A 22,079-nucleotide genomic window follows, 5' to 3' on the forward strand; every position below is an offset into this window, starting at 1 on the left:
CGCACTAGATTAACGAGCTTATTGTAGAAATGGGTGAGAATTTTGATAGTATCATGGATAACTATTTTGAAGTCTTTAACAAAAAAATGAATAACATGTTCTAGATTCCCCATAAATTGGTTGAAGATTATAAGGATGATGTGTGTTTCATGGTTGACTGTGACAGAGTGTACATTTAGGCAATAAGGCCTAGAATTGTATGGGTGAAACCTTTTCCTTATGATGTTAATATTGATGAAAAAAAGGAGATAATTGAATCCCTAGTGAATGAGCCTGTAGATCCAAAGACACCTATATTTGGAACTTATTATGAAGCAAAGGCTAGAATAGAACTTGAGATCAAGCTCCCACAGGTAGTAAACAAAGGTAAGAGGAGGATATCCAAACTGAAAATAGAAAATTCCCCTCTTATTCTTACTGAGGGAAAAGGTGAAGATGAAGAAGAATCTAAGAATGAAGAAGAAGAATCAAAAAAAGAAGAAGAGCCTATGAGAAAGAATGGCAAGGTGATTATCACCAAGCCACCCAAGGCCTCTATAGTTGTGTTTACTAGAAGATACAAGAAGAAAGGAGGTAGTGAAGTTGTATTTAGTAAGCCCCCTCTCACCTTCCAGGAAAGATTGAAGCTAATGGAAGAAGGTGTTGGTATAAAAAAATTCAAAGCATTAAAATTTGAAACTAGAACTGATGCAGAGAAGATGCAAATTGAGGAGCTAGTGCTAACAAAGATGGAAAAATGGAAATATTGCCTTGATCAAATTACTCCTCAAATTTCTAATGAATTATTAGCAAGATTAAAGACTAGATGGGAATCATCTATGCAAACTACAAAGGATATATATGAACAATCTTTGAGATAGTTGCTACTGAATCTTACTAATGCAGAGGTAAAGGAAGCAATGAAGAAGAATGAAGACAAGATGACAATCAGATTTCACACTTGTTTAACTTTGATAAAATATATTGGTCATGTAGTTAAGGATGCTACAAATACGTGGAAGAATGTCTACCATCTACACAAGCCAAGTGAGGATCCTATTGAGATCAAAGATGATGATGATGATAGTGATAAGGAAGAAGATAATACTCCTTGTGTCACTATTGATGCTAAAGATTATCAGGAATTGACGAAGGATGATGAAGAAGAGAAAGAGGAAGAAGTTGACAAGGAAGATAGGGAAGAAGAAGAAGAAGAAAGTGATCCAGTCAAGATAGTTGTAGAAGTCATAATCTTCCTTCCTCAATTTCCAACAAAAACTACAACATCATTAGGCATGGACACAACTTCAGAAAGTGTGATTGCAACTACAACAAATACATCATTTTCTCAATCAATCTTTGCTCCTTTTTAGCTCTAATTTTCACTAATGGAAGTGTCTACCACTTCATCCACCAAGTTGTAGCCATCCTCTTCTTCAGTGCCTGAGTTTGGGACATCAATAGTAAGCACAACACCTAGATCTATAGTTATGTCTACTTCAATTTTGCATATTCCAGTAAGTGCTCCTGAAGTGCCTCACAATAGGTGTTCCATAGTCATGTGCTAGGCCTGGCTTAGGAATAATCTATTCAAGCTAAGGACTACTTTTCCCCTACCATGAGGTGCATTTAGATTGTCAACCCAAGGATGTATACTTGAAATGTTTGGCACAATATGTGCACTAGGTACCTTGATGAGTCATTATGCTTGTGTTGCAGGAAAGTAAAAATGAAAAGGAAGGAAACTACACTACTGATGTGGAAAGTAAACTGCTAAATCTATGAATGTTAAAAACACAATGACAAGATAACAAAGATTCCATCTTGACTCATCCACTAGACTATTCTCGCAGATGTTGTAGGAACGTTCATGAAGTGTGATGCTACAAGAAGGAATTAACTAGCTATGCCTTACTTAAAATACTGCTAATGCTAGTAAAATGAATCTGTTCTATCCTAATCTCATCCACCTTCAAAGTGGGCCCCCTTGGTTGGCTTCTCTAATTTACCAACACAAGATAGAAGCTAAAGAGAACTAATTCATTTCATTAATCAGTCATTACATGATTCAGAATTGTAAAACACAACTGCAACAAACTATGAATCAATGTTCTCTGTTACTCGATAAAACTTATCAAAAACCAAAAACTAAAACTTCACACATAGGAGTTGATCCTGACATATATAGGGAATCTACTCTTTATTACATAACAAAAAAGTAACTATCCTAAGTTAAGTCCGTAGGAGAGGATATAGGAGAACAACTGAAAGTGGAAAGGAAGGATAATGGAATTGAGGAGGGAGCAATGAAGTCTCAGCATCCACTTGTTACAACATAAATGCAGAGAAGGTAATGGCTCGTAAAAGCTCCTCCTTATTCGCTGCCATGTTTCCTGGAGTGGTTATAAATTCCTTTTCGTGGTTATTCCTTGATGCTCGTTTCTCCTTGAATGTTGTCAGCAACCAACTTCTGTATTCTTTCACTCATCTTTTAATCCTTATCATCAGGGTAGTTATGATATAAGACATATTTGCAAATAAACATCAATCAAACTAAATTCAAGCATAAGAACACACATTTGGATATTTATATGAAATATTGCATATTAGATATAATTTAGGCAAAAGATGACATAGTTTTTCTACCCCATAAATCATCAAGGGTTTATCAAACATAGGCTTATAAGTGTTAAAACAAGGATAAACAGAGTATCACAAAGTATCTTAAACATAACAAAATAAAGGCATTTTTTAGACTCATCATCTGTCCCCTGCTAAACTAATGCTTGTCCTCAAGCATTACACTTCTTTGTCAAAGATTTGAGCTCCCCAACTTCTATCTTTCCCTTTCTACTACTCTTGAAGGTGTAATAGAATCCTCTAGTCCTTTCCCATACTTCTCGCCTATGGTCTTCTTGCAACTTATCAAGTTTTTCAACATCAATATCATACAGGGGCCATAAAAGCATTGGAGGTTGCATGGTTAAAGGACACCATAGCTCTAGCCTTAGTTTCTTTCCTAGTTCTAAATATTTTGGAACTCTATATAGTGCTGCTTCCAAATTAATAGGACTGTACAGCTTTGATTTCTTGAGAGAATCAGGTAATCCTGCCCACCTACCTCTTACTCTGGTCATAGCTCTCTGGAATGAAAAGTAGGGCAAGTTTTCATATTCAACATACAATTTGGCTCTAGCAGCAAATACCTTCTTTCTAACTTCTAGATTACTCTTCCCATAGATTAATATAAACCAGTCTCGAAGCATTTCTTCTGGTTGTTTACTTTCTACCCTCAAGGGTAAAGGTTTTGTTCTCTCCTCATCTCTATAATTAACCAGTTGTCTGTCATAATTCTCCTCATTAGACATCCATGACATTAAAGCTTTCAAATGCACATCTCCTATATAGAGAAAAAGATTCCACTCAATTTCTACAGGAATGAAAAAATTATGAATATACAACTCACACAATAGATTTTTCTACCATGGTGGTAAGGTTTGATACAGCTCATAAAACTCGTGTGCAGTTTTAAATTTTGCATTTACATTTCTGAGGGTTAACATCAACTGAAACAAAAGATATTGTTCTTCCAAACAAAAAGCATATACTCGAGGAGGTGGTCTGCAAGAAAGAGCTTGATCAGCTAATTTAAGTGCATGTTCCATGTGATATTTCTGTCTTTCTAGCTGTTCTTTCAATTCTTCAGTCTCCTCATTTTGTGATGTTATGATCTTGCTCATTCTTCTCTTCTCCTCTTTCCATAGTGCTTCAGCAAATAAATATTGTCCATATAATTGGAAAAGGAGTTTTTGCAAGGTGACAACACTATTATCCTCTTCATAATCCTTTTTCTTTTTCTGTTCCCGCCATAGATGTTTCACCAAACTATTGATTCATGTTGACTTATATGGGACTAAGGCAGTATTCAAATCATGACATTTAGGAACTACTTCATTCTCATGGATTGAAACACCTGGTAAATCCATTAAGGTTTCGTTAATTTCTTTCTCACATGCTGTAGGAGGATTACCAGAAGCTTCTGTCATCTCAGTGTGAAGGGGAGAATGGTCAGAAATTATCTGCACAAGAGACTCTGAAGCAGGTGCTTTAGACAATATAGGATCTTTAAAAATCTGCCCTCTCATTCTAGGGCTTCTCCACAAAGGAGTCTCTCCTTGTACTACTATATTTTGCCTACTTTTTTGTTTCGATATCACTGCTGCAGGATTAGTTGCTGCAAGAACCTTCTTTTTTTTCTTCTGTTGCTTAATTGTAGGACTAGGTTTTTGTTGAGCAGTGGTTTCTTTTGGTGACTTCCATTTCCTTTTAGCTTTACTAGTAGTGGGTTTAGGGATGTCCTATTTAGGTGGAGGCACATTCTCTTGAATGGAAGCAAATTTCAATTCAACCCCTTGTGCGTTTTCTGTTTCAGCTCCCTCAACATTTTGTTCTGCAGGCTCACTACTAGGAACTACGTTTTCCTCACCCTGCCATTCACTAGGGTCAACTTGGCGTTGTAGGATTTTAAATTTCACAAAGTCATCCCATGTCAAAGGGGATACATCCCTAAGAGACCTTTCTATTAACTTAATAAAGGCATGGTGAGTGACAAAATTATCTTTCCCTTTTTGAGTCTCTTCCACACTAATATAGAGCATATTATATAGAAAATTTGGAAGATTCACGGAAATGTTGTAACTTATACAACTAAGCAACTTAAAATGGTATGCATGCAAGTGAGAAAATTTTCCTTCACAAGTAAAATACCTGATGACATGTATTTCTAGCTTAGGATATGGAGGTGGCAAAGAAAATCTCTTCCACCCCTGCTTTGTAACATCCAATGGAGGGTCATGTGGGGTAGTGAACTGGGCCCTTGCTGGCCTAGTGTCATGCGAGCTCAGATAATGCTCTCCAACAGAAGGTAACCCTATTACTTCTGCAATTCATTCTTCTGTTGCAATTACTCTCAAACCCCACACAGAAGCTTCACCTTCATCAAATGTCCTGGTGAATTCTATAGCTACTTCTTCATCATATGCTGTTAAATTCAAACAATAACCTAACCACCTGCATGCATTCAATCTTCTTACTACTTCTACGTCAGAGAGCAACAAAATGTGCTCAACCAACTCTCTTCTCTATAAACCTCCTCCCATTTCTTGCTACTTCTTCTACTACTCTATTTCTCTCTCCCTTTCTAAATGCAAACTTCAAAACTCTGTGTTATTTCTCAGACACTTCACTGCTTCTTTTTGGAAACATTAATTGCCATAACCAATTGTTATTTGCCATAATTAAACTTTAGGTAAAAGTAAATCATGAATTTGTGTGGGAATCATTTGGAAGCATGGTTCAAATGCCAAAATTTTAAAATAGGTCACATCATGTCTTAGCACAAAAAATTTGGCACGAACAAGGAAAAAAATTCATTCAAAAAGTGGGAGTACAACACTTGACATGGCATACTTATGGCAAAAAGTTCTCATTAATAAAGAGTAATGCCAAGATTTTAGAAAATCATCACAGTTAATTAGACATGTCATTGGATAGTACGACACTCCCCTGCCCCCTGCTAATTTTATAACAAGTGTCCTCACTTGTTAGACTAGTATGGGTGAGGGACTGGAATACGCCATAATTATAGAGACTATGTAGTATTATATATAATTAACAAAATCTGCAAACTTATAAATGAATAATAGTTTGAAAACATTTATATTTGCCAAGTGGATTGTCACATGCTCCAAAAAAAAGGTGGTGGAAATAATGTAAATGGCAGCATCCATCAATATGTGCAGATTTGATTGAAAATACAAAAACTTAATTATGTAGAAAGTGAGTGGATGGAAGATTAAGAAATAGAGTGGGGTGGCTGGATGGAAGATTAAGATATGAATGGAAAGAAATATCATGAAAAAAAAATGGACTTTATGTGAACATAAAGTTATTATTATGGACATGAAAATTAGAATTAATGTTGAAGAGGAGCAGGTAGAAGGTTTTCACCTTCTACTACAGGAAGAGATACTTGAGTTGTTGTTGGATCTGGTTGTTCGAACTATTGCATGAATTTGGCTTTTGTTTGAGGCTGTTTGTAAAGTTTAAGTTGATGATCGTTGATCAGGATTTTGAAAGGCACATCATCAATTGTGGTTAGTTGAACTATTCTATTGTCAAAGACATGGATGATTTGATATGGTCCTAACCATCATGTCTACAGCTTCCCTGGCATATCCTTAAAGTGGGAATCATAGAATAATGCCCAGTCACCAGCTTTGAACTGTTTGTTGAGGATATGAGAATCATGCCAATGTTTTCTCTATTTTTCCACCAGTTCAGTGTGTTCTAAAGTGGTCTTGTGCATTTCATCCAAAGAATTAAGATGCAAGAGGCGTTCTCTTTGTGCTGCAGGAAGATCAATATCTAAGTTCAAGGCTATTCTTAAAGTATTGTGTTCAAATTCAATTGGAAGCATTGCCACTTTCCTATACAAAAGCTCAAATGGTGTGAATCCAATAGTGGTTTTCCAAGTTGTTCTATAAGCCCAGACAACTTCTTGTAACTAGCTGGTCCAATCCCAACGATGCAAATGGATTGTTTTAGTTAGAATATTTTCTAGCTCATGGTTGGTAACTTCTATTTGTCCATTGGCTTGTGGATGATAAGGACTGGATCTGCGATGCCTGATGTTATACTATTTCATCAATTTTGAAATTAGGTTGGAAGTAAACTATGTGCCTTGATCAGTAACCAATTCTTTAGGAACTCCATAGCGTGTAAAAATCTCTTCATACAGGAATTCGGCAACTTTTTCATCACGGGCATGCTTCATAGCCTTAACCTCAACCCATTTGGTTAAGTAGTCAGTACAAACTAGAATATAAGACTCCCCATTGGATGGAGGATCAATAGGACCGATGAAGTCCATTCACCAATTGTCAAATGGTGTTAACACCACTTGAGGATTCAGAGGCATTTCATCTATTTTGGTTGGGTGACCCATTCTTTAGCATTGGTCACACTTCCTTGTATAATTGATTGCATCTTTATGAAGGGTAGGCCAATAGTAACCAGTGGCTAAGATTTTGAAAGCTATTCTTTTGGCTGCAAAATGTCCTCCGTAGGGCTCATTATGACATGCATGCAAAATATCATATGTCTCATCTTCTCTTACACATCTACGCATAACTTGATCAGGTCCAGTATAGAACAAAAAATTGTCTATCCATGAGAAATGGAAGCTTTTCTGTATGAGCAGCTTTCTCTCCTTATAAGAAAAATGTGTTGGTGTCTTATTAGCTACAATTTAGTTAGCAATATTTGCATACTATGGAACTTTAACAGAAATTTGAAACAAATGTTCATTTGGAAATGCATCATCTACCAGAGTAGTGTCAGTATCACGATGATTGATTCTTGACAAATAATCAGCTATGACATTTGTTTTTCTAGGCTTATCCACTATGATTATGTCAAATTCTTGTAGCAATAGTAACCATCTTGCTAACCTACCAGTTATAGCAGGTTTGTTCATGAGATATTTGATTGCTGCATGATCAGTATGAACATAGATAGGATAACCTATGATGTAATGCCAAAATTTATTTAGAGCATAAACTACTACTAACAATTCTTTTTCAGTCACTGTGTAATTCAGTTCTGGACCATGAAGACTCTTACTGATATAATAAATGGCATTCTCAAGATTTAAGTGCTTCTATGCTAAAAATGCACCTATGGCATAATTAGAAGCATCTGTATATATGTGAAAAGGTAGGTTCCAATCAGGGCCTTGTAAAATTGGGGTTGTGGTCAAAAGTTGCTTAAGCTGTAGGAAAGCTTTATCACACTCAGGTGTCCAATTGAATTTAGCTTCTTTGGTGAGCAACTTGTAAAAGGGACTAGCTATTTTACTGAAGTCTTTTATAAAATGCCTGTAATATCCAGCATGTCCCAGAAAAGATCTGATATCTTTTAATTTAGTGGGTATGGGTAATGTTTGAATTACCTCAATTTTAGCTGGGTCTACTTGTATACCTACAGTAGATATGAAATGACCAAGTACCACACCCTCTTGCATGAGCATGAAACACTTTTCACTATTTAGCGCCAAATTATGTTCTTGACATCTTACCAAAACTTTTTCAAGATTTATCATTGCTTCTTCAAAAGTAACTCCAAATGTTGTAAAGTCATCCATATAGATTTCCATACAATCATGTGATATATTAGCAAAAATACTAATTACAACCTGTTGAAATGTTGCAGGAGCGTTACAAAGACCAAATGGTAAAACAGAGTATGCAAAAGTACCCCATGAACAGGTAAATGTAGTTTTGTCTTGGTCTTCAGGAGCAATATTGATTTGATTATAACCACTGTATCCATCTAAAAAGGAGAAGTACTTCTTTCCAGCTAGTGTATCCAAAACTTGATCTATGAAGTGTAAAGGAAAATGATCCTTTTTAGTAGCCTTATTCAAATCCCTATAATCTACACAAATTCTCCATTTTTCTCCTTTCTTAGGTACTATAACCAGTGGTGATACCCATTGACTATCAGATATAGGATAGATAAAGCCAACATCAAGCAATTTCTGCAATTATGTTTTGACTATTTCTCTGAGGCTTGGATTTATCCTCCTTTGAGGTTGACGAAGTGGTAGACAACCTTCATTAATGTATATCCTATGGGTACACAGTGTAGGGCTTAATACTTTCATATCACCATAATCCCAAGCAAAAGTCTTCTCATGCTTCTAAAGCAATTCTATTAATTATTCCATCTGTACAGATGTCAATTTGGGGTTAACATGCAATTTATGGCCTTTAATCAGTTCAACAGAAATAGTGGATTCTACCATAGCAATTTCAAAGATTGGGCTTCCTTCTAATTCACAGGGAAGTAGTGAACAAAGATTTTCAAGTTCCTTAAGTAAAGTACAACTTGTATCACACTCCTCATATGTGATCAATTCTAATACAAAGCTTTCAGACACATCTTTTCCTACCACACAAGTGTTGGTAAGGATGCTCTAGATTACTAAATCTTCTTCTTGAAACTTTAGAAAAGATTGCCTATGTAACATCATAAGTTGTACTATGGAATTTATCTCTTCTTCTTCATCTCCTAAATTTGGCCAAAAAGATGTACTCAAATCTGGTAATGGTTGTGCAAGATGATATAGATCAAATTGCTTGGTTGCTTGGCCATTTGATATGGTCATATTCCCTGATCTGCAATTTATGTTTGCATTAGCTGTGGCCAACCATGGTCTACCTAGAATGACAGGATAGCGAGATAGGTTTACATTAGGGGACAAAATCATGAAGTCCACAGGATATTCTAGGGAATCTAAGGTCACAACAATATTTTCTACCATTCCATCAGGAATGACAGTGGAACTATCTACAAGCTGTAGAATAGTTGGTGTGGGCCTTAATCCTTCTATTTGTAACTTCTTCATGGTTTCTTTAGTCATCACATTTATAGTAGCTCCCAAATCTATTAAGGCATTTTTAACAAATTGATCATTTATACTGACACTTACTACTGGACTCCCTGGGTCAGAATATTTTGGTGAAATCACTCTTCCTAACATGATATCAGCTAAGTTCCCAATAGCATGAACTATGGTAGGATCCTTCTTCTTTCTTCTAGGTTTCTTTAGACAAGCTTCCCTTATAGCTTTTCCATAAGCAGGAATGTCCTTAATAGCTTGAAACAAAGGTATTTGGACATGCATATTCTTCAACTGATTAACAATGTCAAAGGGTTGTTCCTTGCTTTGTTCAGGTTCCTTTTGTATTAGTTGGTCTGGAAAAGGAGGCTCTACTGCTGGTTGAACTAGTATTGGTATGGTAACATTAGTTGGGTCAACAGGTTCATCAACCAAAGGTTTTGATGCTGTAGGAGAGTCTGATACTTCAGTTATAAGAGGTGGCTTTGGTGCTGGTAAGGTTGTTCCAGATCTCAAATGTATATCTGTGACATCTAGGGCATAAGTAGGGTACTGCTAGGTATCAGCACTATACATGGGCTGCTGTGGTTGGCTATTTGGATTTGGCTGAGGTTGTGGAGGTAGCTGTGTTTGATTTTGAGGTCCATTATTTGCAGGTGGTGGCATTAAAGCAGGTTGCTAAGCTAGAGGGGGTAATTGTGGAGCACCAATATTTTGGTTAGGCCATTGTTGAGATCGCTTCCATTGGTTTGGAGATTGCCAATTCCATTGGTTTGGAGATTGCCAATTCCCTTGGGGTGGTTGCCATTGGTTCTGCTAGTTCTGGGGCCATTGGTTATTCTTCTGGTTAGGCCAAGGTTGTTGGAAATTTTGAGACCATTGAGACTGTTGTGGGTTATTTTTCCTAGCATTATTCCAATTGGGTTGGTTTTGTGGAGGACCTTGGGTATTGCGATTTTGACATTGATTACCATATGAATTTGAATTTTGCAAGGGGTCTTGAGGCATACCTTGATTTTGAGCCCATGGTCGGCATTGAGCAACAAAGAATACTTGGTCATCATCTCCATCTATCTTTACATATTCAATTGGAATATGCTGGTTCTCCATGCTTGCAACCAATTTATATTGGCAATCCTTCTTTTGCTTTCGACAATGAGGATAGTACTCAGCTAGTTGTAACTCAGCCTCTTCTTGTTTCTTCTTTGCAGTCATTATATACAACTATGTAGTGACATCATTAATGATGTCTTGTTTGAAATTTGACAACAAATTGGATATTTCAAGTTTTGAAATGCCTTGACTAATTCCTTTTGTAACTGTAGAACGAGGTCCTTGACATTTCTTCATGGTTGACCTTGAGTAGTTTTGACATATCTTTTTGAGGTCATCCCATTGATCTTGATATACATCCCCACTAGCCATTAGGTCCAATGCTTCCAAACAGTCTTCATTCACTCCTCTTAGAAAGACTAGTTTTTGGGAATCTTCAGACAATGTGTGTTGAGGATTCTTTTGTAGTGTATATAAAAATTGAGAAACATAGTCTTCTAATGTCTCTTCCTCCTTTTGTGATATCCTAAAGATATCATCTCCTCTTGTGCTAGATTCTTTGCAATATTCTCTATAATTTTTCCAAAAACAAAGCTTGCATTTCATCTCAATTCACAGTTGCATTGGCTCCTAAGCCCATGAACCATCGTAAAGCCAATTCTTTCAATGTGGATGGAAATAATTTAGGCTTATGGGCATCAATTTTATAGTTGAAACTATGACAAAGGATTTCAAACTCAAACAAGAAGGTATCAGGGTCTTCAGTTACAATGCCATAGAACTTCAAAAGAGCAGTGGGAGGTATATTCTTGAGATTGGCATTGGTTATGAGACTTGGAAGTGGAAATGGAAAAGTGGGTTGTGCCATGACTGGTGGGACTAGATTATGAGGTTGCTACTGAAAAGGAATGTTAGGCACTAGATGATTAACAACTGGTGGATTCGAGGTAGTGTTATCAAGAAGACTGGTCAATATTTCAGTGAAAGGTTGGAGACCAAATGTATCTAGGGATTCAGCTCTTGATGATGATACTATGGGGAAAACAGGACTTGCGTATTCAAAGGGAAACTCAACTTCAAATTAGTAGATCCTTGTGGAAGAAATCTACCATATTCATCTCGTCATCTTCCTCTTCGATGCATGCAACTAAAATTTTCACACTGGTAAAATGAACTTAATCTAAAAACTATGACTCAAAAATGCTCCTAGGTTGACACCATCCTTGGCAACAGTGCCAAAAATGAATCACCTCACAATAGGTGTTCGATAGTCATGCACTAGGCCTAGCTTAGGAATAATCTATTCAAGCTAAGGACTAATTTTCCCCTACCATGAGGTGCATTTAGATTGTCAACCCAAGCACATATACTTGAAATGGTCGGCATAGTATGTGCACTAGGTACCTTGATGAGTCATTATGCTTGTGCTGCAAGAAAGTAAGAATGTAAAGGAAGGAAACTACACTACTGCTGTAGAAAGGAAACTACTAAATCTATGAATGTTGAAAATACAATGAAAAGATAATAGAGATTCCATCTTGACTCATCTACTAGACTGTTCTCGCAGATGCTACAGGAATGTTCATGAAGTGTGATGCTACATGAAGGAATTAACTAGCTACCTCTTACTTAAAATACTGTTAATGCTAGTGAAATGAATCTATTCTATCCTAATCTAATCCACCTTCCAGTGGGCCCCCTTGGTTGGCTTCTCTAATTTACCAACGTAGGCTAGAAGCTAAAGAGAACTAATTCATTTCATTAATCAGTCATTACATGATTCAAAATTGTAAAACACAACTACAACAAATTGTGAATCGGTGTTCTCTCTTACTCGATAAAACTTATCAAAAACCAAAAACTAAAACTTCACACACAGGAGTCGATCCTAACATATATAGGGAATCTACTCTTTATTACCTAACAAAAAAGTAACTATCCTAAGTTAAGTCCGCAGGAGAGAATATAGGAGAACAACTGAAAGCGAAAAGGAAGGATAACAAAATTGAGGAGGGAGCAATGAAGTCTCAGCATCCACTTGTTACAACGTAAATGCAGAGAAGGTAATGGCTCGTAAAAGCTCCTCCTTATTCATTTTCATATTTCCTAGAGTGGTTATAACTTCCTTTTCATGGTTTTTCCTTGATGTTGGTTTCTCCTTGAATGTTGTCGGCAACCAACTTCTGGATTCTTCCGCTCATCTTTTAATCCTTATCATCAGGTTAGTTATGATATAAGACATATTTTCAAATAAACATCCATCAAACTAAATTCAAGCATAAGAACACACATTTGGATATTTATATGAAATACTGCATATTAGGTATAATTTAGGCAAAAGATGACATAGTTTTTCTACCCCATAAATCATCAAAGGTTTATCAAACATAGGCTTATAAGTGTTAAAACAAGGATAAATGGAGTATCACAAAGTATCTTAAACATAAAAAAATAAAGGCATTTTTTAGACTCATCAGCTCCCATTGTAAATACTTCTATAAGTATTCCTCCTATAATTACATAAAATTTGGATTCTTCTAGTTCTCTAGTTAGCATTCCATTAGTGGCCACCATTCAAGTTTTTACTGCAAGCCCTATTGTTTCTACCATTGTTTCTATTTCAAAGTCCAAAGCTGTAATTTCAGAAGTTGAACCAAAGACACCACTTAAACTTCTAATTAGTGGAAAAGAAATTGATGAAGATATATATTTGGAAAAGGAAATTGAAATTCCAAAGCTAGATTTTGATAATGCTACTATTGCAAAAATGAGACTGGTCGGCCAACTTCTTGAATAGAAGGCCAAGTAGAAGCAGCTTAGAGAAGAAAGGGACAAAAAAAATTGAATCATTGAGAGTGCCAAGAATATCTTGATAGAAGCCATAGGTGTTGATTTTGATTCATCTCAGCACATTTTATTCCAATTAGAAGAGGTAGCAAAGAAATTCAATGAGGAGTCTACTGGTTAGGATAAGCTTATGGAGAAGGTAGAGAAAAATTTGACAATAAAGTGCTTGAGCACATTGCTCAGCATATTGCCATACATCAGTAGAGCTCTCCTCAATTTTGGAAAATATTGAAAATTCTTTCACAAATAAGCTATGTGATGTTACCAAGTACACAAAGGAAATAAAAGAAAAATTGAATAAGATTGATGAGGATCTAAAGGCCAATGCTCAAAAGTTGCAGCTTGACCCCAGTTCAAGCTATGCACATCACATAAGGGTCAAATTCCTATCAGACATGTAGGAAAAACTATTAAGAGAGGAAGCAAGGATATGGTCTACACTAATAGACATCTAGAACATGATCCTTCCTATCATGGATACAATGTAGAAGCACATTGCTTATTTAAAAACATTGATCCATGATAACAATTTTTCAATTGCAAATCATATGATTGAACTCTCAGTAGAAGTACAAGTTGCACTTCAAACCTAAAAAATTTTGCAAGAAAATTGGGATAAGACATTAGCTCTTATTCTTAAGGTAGATTCTAAGTTTCTCTCACATTTTAGTGTCTCTATATAAATGTTTGACATTACTATCAAAAGGGGGGAGAGACATATATATAGAATAAAAGGGGAAAGACTTGTGCATAATAATAATAAAAGAGGGAGAAATTAAGAAGATGAAATATTTTTATATACACTTAGTATGGTATTATGCCTTATATAATATGTACATTGTATGGGGGAGATATGTGAAAATGTATATACAACAAAATTACAAAGACAATTTTTGAAAAATCAAAATTATCATGACAATGTACATAAGTTTTGGCTAATAAGTGTTTTTGTCACTAATGTCAAAGGGGGAAATTGTTGGCATTAAGTCATGTTTGTTATTAGTGACAACACTTATTCAAATTTTGTATGTTTACCAAATTCATCATTCAGTCTCTAGTTTTTGCCAAGCAATTTAGTGGTTACCAAGTTTAACCATTCATATCGAGCATTCCTATGGTTACCAAGTGAATTCAGACAATGTGAAGTCTAGTAGTTTAGACCAAGTAGTTTAGTTCATACTAAGTAGTCAATGGTTACTGAGCTTCACACTATCTATTAAGTCATCAGTTCTTGTGATGTGAAGCCAGTGCTAACTAAGTTATGGGATGAGTAGTGTCTACCAAGCACAAGCAAGGTAAACATGGAATTTAGTTTCTACCAAGTGACACTATATCTAATGAGTCTCCAATGTACACTGAGTTTGAAGCTATTTTGAGTGATTAATATGGACTGAGCCTCTACTTCTACCAAATAAATGATGATGTCAAGTAATGCAGTAGACACCTAGTATCAGAAGTTCACCTAGTTAGCTTTCAGAACTCAAGTTTCTACATTTGAGCTAACTCAATAATATTTGTGTTAACTTGTGTCTTATCTTACCTTGTAATTATGAGAATTGGGATGGTATATATGTAATGTATTCTATCATACTCAATTATGAATGAGGAAGTATTTTTTTTTGACAAGAGTGAATGTGAATGTGAATGTGAATCAATAGTAGAGAAAAGTACATAGCAAGGTCAAATCAAGAGTAGTCAAGTTTTATCTATTACAAAGAGGTGATCAACATTTCAAGGATCTAAATCAGCAATTGAAATTTTGTAAGTTAGATCTATTGTTTCATCCTAACAGGTGAATCAGATTCAAATCCTTTAATAGGGTAGACTTAATAGTCTTTTCTTTAAATCTCTTTATCGAGTACATACTTCATTGTATGTTTGTAAAACCTCTACCCAGGTGGACTTAGCCTAATTGCTCCTAATAGGGAAGATTGTTAGAAGTGATCATTGTAAGCCTTAACAAGCCAACTTTATACTATAGTATTAAATTTTTGTGAGTATCATCTCCACCCCAATTTTACTTTCTATTTGGAAGGTTTCTGCATCACCAAATATTGTGTTCATGCGCCATGAATGTTTATCTTTTATTTTCTCATGCATGTAGTAAATTAGATTAATTATTGATAAATGGATTATGTTGTTAAGTGCTGAATTTGTCAAAAGTTTTGAGGTTACTGACTCACCCCTCCCCTCTTAGTAACCTAGCTAGTCTTGATTATTTCCAACAAGGGGATCCCCATTTATGATCGAAATGGGGTGTGCATTGTCAAACCACAACACTATATGAGATTGATATGCAAGAATATTAAGCAAAGAATACAAGAGAAAATGAGTAGATATTCTAGCATAAGTTCAATGTAAATTCAATTCCATCTCTTCAATGAAGAATCAAAGGCTTCTTAAATAAAACCCCAGAATCAATCAACAGTCAAGATTAGTCAAAATGGATGGTCAAGATTGAAGATGAGATTCAGTCATAACGGAAGATTCCTTTTGAAAAGAAAATTGACTGATTTAATTTTGAGTGAAATAAGGATTTAACTGATTTAATTCTTTTTTTTATTTTAATTCACCCAGAGTTTCCATTTATAAACTAAAGAGAAGATTTGGAGAGAATATTTAATTCAATAAAATAGAATATGACCTCATAAATGGATAAAATTTAATAAATTGAATAATTAAATTCAACAATTAAAAAGAGGAGATATCTTATTAAATTAAATATACTTAATTCCTTTGTACATTAGCTAAAGAAGTAATTTTAATTTAATTAAAGTATGAACACTTATAATTAAATTAAATTAAATCAATAGGTTTATTATAGCTAATTTGAGTCAATATTTAGAAATTAAATAAATAATGTGATTAATATAGATTAGGGTTTTCTGCATTTAACACCTAGGTCAAGTAGTGATAATTAGAATCAAAATTGCCTAGAAAAATAAGACTTAGGAATGATTAAATAAATCAGAATTGGTTAACATGGCAATCTGCCAATTTTGGGGTATTAGATTTTCCCCTCTTTGAATGAATGTGTGAGAAGCACTTTCAATTCAAAGAAATAAAAAATATGATACCTAGAGCAAGAAATGAGATTGGCTTCGAAATTAATGATATAGAGACCAATTAATAAGCTTTTTAAGGTTATCTCTAGAATGAAGCTTAACCTTTGGGGATCCAGATAGAACACCTAGATACCAAAATTGATAAGATTTTAAAGATCATTGCTAGAATGAAGCTTAACCTTATGGAATCCATGTTGGATACAATTGTTCAATTGTGTATTATCTTTGATGTTACACAAATGTCATATCAGTTATCAGATAGAGTCTATTGAGCTCAAATGGTTAGCAAAGAAAAAGATAGAGTCTACCAAGCTCAGATTGTCAAAAAAGTGATTTACAAAGTCTACCAAACATTCCTAGTAGTTACACTTTGAAGTTAGTTTCTATGAAGCTCACTCAAGCATCGAAGGTTTTTGTAGTAGAAGTCAGTTTCTACCGAGCTCACATGGTCAGTGAAGGAAAGTTAGTGTTTGTTGAGTGCACTTGGTCTCCAAAGGATTTTTTAGTATTCATAGTGTTTAACGAGCTTTAGTTGGTTAACACTAGAAATCATTTCTAGAGTAGTGTTTACCAAGGAAGGTTGGCCAATGAAGGATTTCATTGTTTTGGGAAATAAAGTATAATTTTTTCAAGTAATGATTGTAGCTGAGTGATGTAATGATTATTGGTAATTGTAACTTGTAAATGAGTTGACTAAATAATTTGTATGGTATAAATAAAAGGTCAAGTTGTGTATTCTAAAGTATGCGTGGATGAATGAATGAATGAGTGAGCATGCAAGTAAGTTGATTGTGTGAAAAGGAAAGTGTGAATGAATTTTAAAGAAGGATCAGATATCCTTAAGGAGTAGCAAAGGTGTATTTGATTAGAGAGGATCTAGTAAAGTAGAACATAAATCTATAACATCAAAGATCAGTTACATCTCATTCAAGTCACTTCATTGTTACTTTTTTATCATTGTAGCAATGATTCTTAAATCTCTTAATAGAGTTGGTTTAACAACCATTTTTGTAAATCCTCTAAGAAGGTAGATAGTTCTATTGGATTTTTCTTAAGTCCTCTAGCAAGGTCACTCCTAGCACGATGATTAAATCCTTTAACAAGGTCACAACTCACAGTATGTTTTGTAACCTTTAACAGGGTTGGCTCCTAATAGGGCTCACTTCAGAAGAGTGAAAATTAGTAGCTAGTTACTTGGTGGTTTCTCCCATTAATGGGTTTCCACATTAAATCTGGTGTCTCTTGTGTTGATCTTATTTCTTTTATGCATGGATGTTAAATGTTTTTGAACGCTTAATAAGTTAACATACATCTACCAAGTTACAACATATTTCTGTGTGGCTACCATGTGACATTAGTAACTAAGTTTATAAGACATTTAAGGGATCTATAGATTTTTTTTGCAGTAACTAATTCACCCCCCCTCTCAGTTACTCTATCTATATTTCCAAAAATTGGTATTAGAGCTTTTGGTGCTTGTAAGAAGGATTTCAAAGATCTAAGCTAAAGATCAGGATGTCTTACAAGAGGGAAATTCCAAGGCTTAATAGGGATAACTTTTTAGCATGGTAACGTCTCATGAGACTCCATCCAGCTTCCATTGGAGATGCAGGAGTGAAATATCTTGATGAAGAATATGTGACTCCTTCTGGTACACTATCTATCAATGACATTGCTGAGAAGAAGACTCATAACAACATGATGATAGACATTGCATCTACCCTAAGCTATGAAGATTTTGATGATGTCAAAAACTACAAAACTACCTTTGAAATGTGGAACAAGCTAAAAGATATCTATGGAGGTGATGATAATGTGAAGAGAGCCAAAGAAAAAATTCCAAGAGGATAATTTGATCTGATGAGGATGAGAGAGGATGAAAATATATCCAAATATGTTGAAAGAGTCAAAGTAGTTGTCAGCACAATCAAGGCTTCTAGAGGAGACGTTGAGAAGGAAATAGTTGTAAGTAAAGTTCTTAGAACATTACCACCCATTTATGCAATTAGAGTCTCTATAATTCAAGAAAGAATATGTGAAGCAAATCATAAGATAAATTTAGAAGCAATAGTAGGAAGATTGACTACATTTGAGCTAGATAACTATGACAACTATGTTCCAACTTCCAAGAACATTGAATCAGCATTTGAAGCCAAGCTTTCACTCAAAGAAAAGGGCAAAAAGATAAAGGAATCTTAGTTATAAACTAAAGAAGAATTAGAACAAAGTTCTAATAGTGACCTTGAGGAGGTTGAAGCTTTGCTAGAAAGGATATATTCTAGAGGCAAAGGGAAATATAAAGGTAAAGTTCCTTTGATCTATTTTTCATGTGAAGAAATTGGACATATTACTGTTAGGTGCCCAAACAAGCCAAATAAGGATGAGAAGAAAGGTCACAAGTGTAATGGCAAGAAAGACTTTAAATCATTCAAGGAAAAAGGTAAGAAACCATGTTTCATGGCTAAGGATTCTAATGATTTTGATGATAGTAAAGATGAAATTGTTTATATTGTTGTAAAAGATGAATCTAATAATGATGAGGAAGATAAAATGGCACTTGTTTATCATGTGAGAAAAAATGATACATGGAATATAGATAGTGGTTGCTCTCATCATATGATTGGTGACAAAACAAAGTTTGAACAATTTGAAGACTATGATGGTGGCAGTGTGAGGTTTGATAATAATGAACCTTGTTGCATAAAAGGAAGAGGATGAATCTCACTAAACAAGGATCTTGTATGTGATAATGCCTATTGGGTTGAAGATCTAAAACATAATTTGTTGAGTGTGGCACACCTAATCAATATTGGATTCAAAGTGGAATTCATGCATGGAAAAGCAAGACTACTAGATGACAAAGGAAAGATGATTGGATCAGGAATACAAACAAAAGGTAACTTGTTCTATCTTGAACTTGGTGAATGATCATGTTTTATTGCTTAAGTTGAAGAAATTTGGTTATGGAATAGAAGGTTATGTCATGTGAACTTTGATAATCTGGTGAAAATAAGAAAATTTAGGAAAGTAAGAGGCATTCCTAGCATAAAGAAACCTGATGTTGGTCTATGCAAGAATCATCAAATTGGTAAGATGGGAAAGACTAGCTTTAAAACTAAGAACTATTAGTCTGGAGAAGTTTTGAAAATTGTGCATATTGATTTGTGTAGACCTGTTGGAATTGAAAGCTATACTGGAGAAAATTTCTTCATTCTTTTTGTTGATGATTACTCTAGAATGATGACTATCATGTATTTGAGAGAGAAATTAGAAGCATTTGAGAAGTTCAAATGGTATTTGGCTAGTAGAGAAGGAAATAGGGAAAAGACTGAAATGCTTGAGGTCAAAAAAAGGTGGTGAATTCATCTCCCATAAATTCAATAACTTTTGCATTGAAAGATGAATCAAAAGATAGGTATTAGCATCTAGAACTCTTGAGTAAAATGGAATAGCTAAAAGGAGGAATAGATCTATCATGGACTATGCAAGAACCTTAATAATTGAAAAGAAAATTGCTATCAAATATTGGAAGGAATCTATCAACACTACAGTTCATACCTTGAACCGAGTACAATTGAAGAAGGATTCATTCAAAACTCCCTATGAGTTATGGTATGGCTATAAACCCAATGTAAGTTACCTAAAAGTATTTGGAATTAAATGGTATATTCTAAAAGAATCTAGAAAAGGTAAATTTGATGTGAAGGGTGATGAAGGAATATTTTTGGGTTATTCTTGTAAGAGTAAGGCATATAGATGTTTTGAATTTGTCTTCTCACAAAGTCATAGAAAGTGCACATGTGAAAGTTGATGAGTTTGCAAAAAGGATTGAAGAAGAAAGAAAAAGGGAACCAAAAGATTGCAGGAGATTTTTTTTCATTGAACCTGATATAGTACCAAATACATCTATCAATCAAGAAACGTCTACTCCTGAGTTTTTAGTCACTGAGTTGTAAGAAGTTCAAACCAAGCTACAGGAACTTGAGTCACATTTAGATGCTACTAAGGTAATGTCTATCAAGTCTAAAGGACTTGAGCAATAGTCAAATTAGCTACATTAGCCAGAACCTACAGTTGAAGTGCAAGAGGATGACAATGCAATTTTTTCAAAAGGCAAGGGACCTATATTAGCCAAGTATGTCAGGAGACATCATGCACTAGATTAGATTATTGGAGACAAATCTGAAGGTACTATAACAAGAAGTAAGCTAAAAGGTACTTGTTTACTTTTTGATTTTGAACCTAGAAATGTCAAAGATGCATTAGAAAATGTAAGTTGGATTGAGGCTATGAATGAAGAGATAGATAAAATAGAGAAGAACAAAACATGGACTCTTGTACCTAGGCCAGTGGGTATTCAAAAATAAGTTGAATAAAGATGGTAAGGTATCAAGAAATAAAGCTAGTTTGGTATGTAAAGGATACTCTCAAGAAGAAGGAATAGACTATGGAGAGACTTTTTCTCCTATTGAAAGATTGGAAGGTGTTAGGACCCTACTTGCATATGCTTCATACAAAGGATTTAAGGTATATCAAATGGATGTCAAACTTGCATTTCTTAATGGAATTCTAGATGAAGAAGTCTATGTTGAACAGCCTAAAGGTTTTGTTGATCCAAACAAGAAGGACGTGGTTTGCAAATTACACAAAGCATTGTATGGTCTAAAAAAAACCCCCAGAGCATGGTATGAAAGATTGCATAACTATCTTATTTAGATTGGTTTTCAAAGAACTAATGATAATAATAGCTTAGATAACAAGATTGTTTTGGTAGAAGTATTTGTGGATGATACGTTGTTTATAGGAAATGATGATCTATGCAAAGAATTTTCAGAGCAAACGAACAAGGAATTTGAGATGTCAATGTTTGGTGACATTAAATTCTTTGTTGGTCTTCAAATTCAGCAAAGTAAGAATGGTATCTACATCACTCAATCTAAATACATCAAGGAGATACTCAAAAAGTTTGGGATGGAAGATTGCAAACCAGTTGGAACTCCTATGTGCACTGGACTAAAACTTACCAAGGATAATGAATCAAAGAAAATAGATTCAATATCATATAGATCAATGATTGGAAAGTTGTAGTATATAGTTCATATAAGGCCAGATATTACTCTTGTAGTTGGTGTTGAAGCAAGATTTTCAACAAAACCATGAGAAATTCACATGATGGCAACCAAAAGGATCATGAAATACTTGAAAGGTACTTAAGATTATGGATTATGGTACAAATTTGGATGTAATATGGATTTGAAAGTGTTTACTGATGCAGATTGGGTACGAAAGATTGATGATAGAAAGAGTACAAGTGGAGGAGAATTCTTTCTTGGAAAGAGGTTGGTTTCTTAGACAAGCAAAAAGAAAAATTGCACATCTCAATCTACAACAGTAACAGAGTATGTTGCAGCAGTAGTAAACTATTCTAATATTGTTTGGTTCAAACAAGTATTGGAAGGCATGAAGATGGAAATCAAAGAACCAATTGTTATTTTTTATGACAATACAAGTGCAATCAACATATCTAAGAATCCAGTAATGCATTCAAAAACCAAGGACATTGCAATAAAGTATCACTTTGTCAGAGAATTGGTGTAGGATAAGGAGATTGGATTGGAATATGTCCATAGAAAGGAACAAATTGCTAAAATATTCACCAAGTCATTACCTAA

The sequence above is a fragment of the Cupressus sempervirens genome, chromosome 6 (genome assembly GCF_028749045.1).
Source record: "Cupressus sempervirens isolate cs-2001-9-10 chromosome 6, ASM2874904v1, whole genome shotgun sequence".
Classification (NCBI taxonomy): domain Eukaryota; kingdom Viridiplantae; phylum Streptophyta; class Pinopsida; order Cupressales; family Cupressaceae; genus Cupressus; species Cupressus sempervirens.